General features: G+C 38.1%; 1 long non-coding RNA gene across 2 annotated transcripts; it reads right to left on the reverse strand.

Moving 5' to 3' along the window:
* Positions 1-4129: 4129 nt before the first annotated feature.
* Positions 4130-5253, reverse strand: LOC136250902 (uncharacterized). 2 transcript variants are annotated; one of them, XR_010698814.1, is made up of 6 exons: positions 5165-5253; positions 5021-5116; positions 4730-4834; positions 4411-4475; positions 4322-4350; positions 4130-4271 (listed from the first exon to the last, which is right to left on the reverse strand). It is a non-coding gene; the product is annotated as an uncharacterized lncRNA (long non-coding RNA). The 2 variants fall into 2 exon arrangements; XR_010698813.1 differs by having other exon boundaries at positions 5021-5213.
* Between the last annotated feature and the right edge of the window lie 349 nt (positions 5254-5602).

Here is a 5602-nt window from a genome sequence, read left to right on the forward strand (position 1 = left end):
GTTGCTATTTATGTGCCAGAATAATTAATTTATACTTCAGGAGATGATCCCCCTTGTTTAAGCACTTTATTTATGATGATTTATATTAAGTTGTAAAATTCCTAATTCCAGTTTTCCTTACACATACAAAGACACACAATAGTGTGTTGTGTGGCCAAGTACAGCGAGTGTGGGCATGCAACAGACAAGCATGTATTTTACAGGAACCAAGAAAATGCTGTTTTCACGCATCCATAGCTTGATAGTTGCTGACTGGAAATCAATCATTTTTGCTGTGGAACTCCCTCGGGGTGGAATACCTAACATTTCAAATTTGAGCTGCATCCACCAAACCATCACTGAGATATTCACCTTCAAGTTCATCTTAGTTTCTTTGTATTTTTCTTCATCTTCTTTTCACTCCACTTAGAAAAATCACTATAAATTTTGGATGCTTTAGTCGATTTTCTTCAAATTTGGAGGGCATTAAGAACATAGTACAACATATCTACTGTCCAAATGTTGTACACATAAGATAAAGAACAAGGGAGTTATACGTGATTTTCAAAAAAATATGATAGCGATTTTTGGCATGGCTACAGGGAAAACTGCTTGAAGGAATGACTTGAAAATCGGTTTATACATGGAGTAAACAACATAGTGTAAACCTTTTGTGGTTTGAAAGAAATCGCAGTAACAGTCATGAGTTATAACAAAAATGCCAACCATATATAAAAAACACGTGATTAAGTTTTGTTAATAAAAAAGTACTAATTGCCAGGCAAACTAGTAAATGGAATCAACTAAAAATAGGTAGAAAGGTAGATTAATTATTTTAGAACAATCTTTCAGTGCTTTACAAGGAATCTGATTGAAAACCACTGAGTTACAGTATGAAAGTGAACTAGGTGTAACAAGTATGCTATCAAGTTACTCTAATAGTGAAGTCACCCTAATAGAACATACAGCTACTCACTCTATTAGAACGTTCAGCTACAATCAAGTCATCATGTAGAGAGTTCAGTTAACAACAAGTCACCCAATAGAGACTTCAACTGTAATCAAGTCACCCTGTATAGAGTTCAGCTGCAAACTGTAGTGAGTTCAGTTACAAACAAGTCACCCGTGGAGAGTTCTACTACAAACAAGTCACCCCAGTAACGTAGCTACACTAGGACCCACTGGGGCCTACCATTGTATGAAATTCTTTTGAGAATTCCCTTGTCTTGGGGGTGACATTTTGCAATAAATAATGTGCTGCATAGCAATAATTCTATTAATACCTGGTATCATGTGATCGCAAGTTTAAATGTGACCGTTACAGCAATGACCTGACTTGTTCACACTATTTAGGATTTTTTATTTTCTCAGCTTATCTACAGTATCAAGGAATGGATCACCAAAGTTTCAGACTTCTGTGGCGAGTAGTTTTGGAATTATAGTATTAGACAGTAGGATGAGCAAGAGAATCGGTTTGTACAGGGACTGTAATGAAAATAAACCATAGGCACTTACATTCACAGCCATAATTTCTGTTTGGATTAGTCTAAAGCATTGCAATTGGCTTAAAGTGTTCACCATGGATTAGCACATCAGCCAAGGTATAGTGTTAGCCCTGTAGTCATTTTCGCATATGGAAGGCAGTTTGGTAGAAGAAATGATGACAATCTGGAGATACAGAAACAAAACAAAGATTTTCGAACTTTCCATGAGCAGGAGAATAAGATGGCATATAGTTTTAATCAGTTTAAGTCTTCCTTCTTTGAGTACTGACCCAATAAAACTTGCATATTTTTCTTTGTAGCATGCGTAATTTTACAAATTATGTTAAATTTTGTTTTTCTGAATACGCATGCTTGTGCAAACACTGAGACAGTCACAAATGTGAGTTGGAAGGAGCTAGGCCAAGTGAGATTATGCATCGTGATTTTCTCACATCAATGAAGATAACGCTACTCTATTACTAGGGTGCCGCTGAGTGAGGCATTGTTGATAGATAATATAAATATAGTCTGCATGATGAAGCAATTAAGTTCCTTTTAATGCTCGCTAATACAAAGACTGAAGTGAGCTGATAATATTGGTGTGAATAAAAGTTGCTGATGATTGGAGTTTACATCAATAAATTCTCAACGAGAGATTGTCTAAGGCACGTTTGTACTCCTTGTAATGCTCACCATACTGAGATTGTCTGTAGTTCAGAGCTGATATGGTAAAAATAATAAAACTTGTTGCGATTTGAAGATTGGCCCTGAAGAGTTGTGAAATTAGGTATAATTGCATGCTGATTATGCAACAGTGTTAGTTCGTAGTGCCAATAAGCTGCAGAAACAGCAGTATAGCAGTACAGTTAGCTAGTTAGGTACAACCATGCACTTTAACAAGCTTTATATACAAATGTATGTATGAGTCCATAGTGAGATGGACTCATATCGCATATATTTATAAGTGCATGGGCAGAATTATGAGAAGGATGCCCTACCTAGGCCCCACCATCACTGCAAATCTAGTTATGCCACTGAGTCACCTAGTAGGGAGTTCAGCCACAAAAATGTCACCCTGTGGAGCATTCAGCCACAAACAAATCACCCTGTGAAGAGTTCAGCTACATAAAAGTCACCCTGTGGAGAGGTCAGCCACAAACAAGTCACATGTAGAGTTCAGCTAAAGAAAAGTCACCCAGTAAAGTGCTCAGCTATAAACAAGTCACCATATAGAGAGTTCAGCTACAAACAGATCTCCTTGTAAAGAGAACAAGTCACAATGTAGGGATTTCAGCTGCGAACAAATCATCCTGTGGAAGTTCAGCCGCAGATAAGTGACCCTGTAGAGAGTTTAGCCCCAACACCCGGTGGAGTATTCAGCTACAAACAAGTCACCAAGTAAGAATTCAGCTACAACAAATCACCCTGCGGAAAGTTCAGCCACAAAAAGTCATCCTGTAGATAGTCAGCTACAATCAAGTTACCTGCTAGAGAGTTTAGCTACAAGCCATCCTGTAGAGAGTTCAGCTTCAAACAAGTTCCCATTTGGAAGGTCCAGCCACAAACAAGTCACCCCGTGAAAGTTCAGTTAAAAACTGGTTACCCTGTAGAGAATTCAGTACACTCTGAAGAGATTTCAGCTACCAAAAAAGTCACACTTTAGAAAGTTCAGCTACAAACAAATCACCCTTTGGATAATAAACAAATCACCATGTAGAGAGTTCAGCTACAACAAACAGTGGAGTGTTCAGTTAAAAACAAGTCACTGTGTGGAGAGTTCAGGTACAAGCAAGTCACTCTGCATAGATTTCACCCACAAGCAAATCACCCAGCAGAAGTTCATCTACAGATAAGTGGCCCTGTAGAGACTTTAGCCAAAAACAAGTCACCTGGTAGAGTATTCAGCTACAAACAAGTCACCCGGTAAAGAATTTAGCCACAAACTAATCACTCTGTGAAAATTTCAGCCACAAAAATCACCCTATAGATAGTCAGCTACAAACAAGTCACCTGGTAGAGAGTTCAGCTGCAAACAAATTCCCATTTGGAAGGTTCAGCCACAAACAAGTCACCCTGCAGAAAGTTCAGCTACAAACTAATCACCCTGTGGAGAATTCAGTAGTAAACAAGTCACCCTGAAGAGAGTTCAACTACAAAAAGTCACACTTTAGAGAGTTCAGGTATGAAGAAGTCTCCTGATAAAGAGTTCAACCACAAACAAGTCACTCTGTAGAGAGCCTAGCTACAAACAAGTTACTTATGGAGTTTTCTACAAGAAAACCACCCAGTATAGCATTCAGCTACAAAGAAGTTCCCCTGTAGAAATTTCAGCTACAGTACAAGCAAATAGTTCAGTATTATTAAACAAGTCACCCTGGTATGCATGTCAAACCTGAACATTAGGACATTAGTCAAACAAAAGTACGCTATCAGAACTTGGTCATAATACAATGTTTGTACCACTGGACTTCACACTGGTTGCCCAAAAATTGTGCCATTCCGGGACAACAGCATAATTATGAAACAAATAGTTACTACAACACAGAAGGCTTACTGTTGCACTGTCCACACTGATATACCATAATTTAAAAACGGGCATTAAATACAATACACTTAACATCTGGGTACTAGGATAAAATCACTAACATCACAACATGTAAACTGACCTGGAAATTAACACCCTTGATGTCACTACAATCTACACTGGATATTTGTTTGAACCCATCAACACTATGCCTGATACATCTGAGTAGACTGACCTGCAAATTCACATCCTCCATGTCACTAGTATACAGTGATAATTGATAACTACAAAAACAGCAATTGCAATAATACAATTCTTCTGTACGTCAACTGACCTGAAATTCATGACACTCGATACCGAGACCTGTAAAAGAATAAGCAGGCACTGAAGTTAACCTTAAATTAAACACACATGCAAACTGACCTGGAACATCGGTTGCAACACCAAAGACACCTGTTTTGATATCTGACAAAACAATCCAGCAGGCACTGAATTAAAAAGAGAATGTGCAAATAATCAATATGCCAGGCTGTACCAATAAAGGATGGATCATCAAAATGAACTAAAAAATATATATCCCATATGCAGGTTAAGTGAGTAACATAACTGTTGGGTAAGCATGTAAATCAGAACATTAGGTCATTAGTCAAACAAAAGTACGCTATCACAAACTGGTCACTGATAATCGATAACTACAAAAAGAACAATTGCAATAATACAATTCCTCTGAACGTCAACTGACCTGAAATTCATGACACCTGTATCTTTGTTCCTGCATGGTCTCAACTTATATATGTACCATGATCACATTCAACTGCTAGTGGATAAACCAGTATGACCAGATGGCCTGCAAAAACCAACAAGCAGGTGTTAAATACAATACACCTAAAGCCTGGAATATGAAAAATATTATATAAGCATTATTCCACACTGATGTAGTAATAGATTATAGGATGTTGTGGAACTTTCCCAAACGTGTAAACTTGAACATGAGGACAACTGCATAATCTGGACACTTGGAATTGTCCAATACCTGATGAAAAAGTTGGTACTAATGACATTCACTTCAACATTTTATCCCAGCTGGGTGAATCTCTTGTAACTGAGTAAAAAGGTGTTTATTTTCCACCTGCAACCAAAGTTCTACATTTCTGTGGTTGAGTGTACATAAACTGACCTGGAAAATCAGTATGCCATAGGGATATGGAAATGGTTCCTTTCCTTCTGTTATGACATTACTTACAGCTGACTGGTAAATGATCATCGATTTCCCCGTGGACCCCAACAATGAGTATATCATGCAATAACTACACAAGTTGGAATGAATTTCCTTTCAACATGTGGTAGAATGAATTTCCTTTCAACATCTGGTGGACAGGTCCAAAAACCCTATCGAACAAACACGGTGAATCAGTGTGTGGCGATGTGACACGTTGCACAAACTTCACTCCTTGTTTCGTTAGCCTTCAAGACCGGCATATATCATAGAGTACCTCAGTATTCTTAACTCTTACTTCTTCAAGCGTTGCTCAAGCGATGTAGTTTCTCATAAGGGGCTCGAGTTTCTCATTAAAGTCGAACCGATTAAAGTACGCCTCACCATCCAGTTACATTC

This window comes from Dysidea avara, chromosome 3, assembly GCF_963678975.1.
Source record: "Dysidea avara chromosome 3, odDysAvar1.4, whole genome shotgun sequence".
NCBI classification, from domain to species: Eukaryota; Metazoa; Porifera; class Demospongiae; order Dictyoceratida; family Dysideidae; genus Dysidea; species Dysidea avara.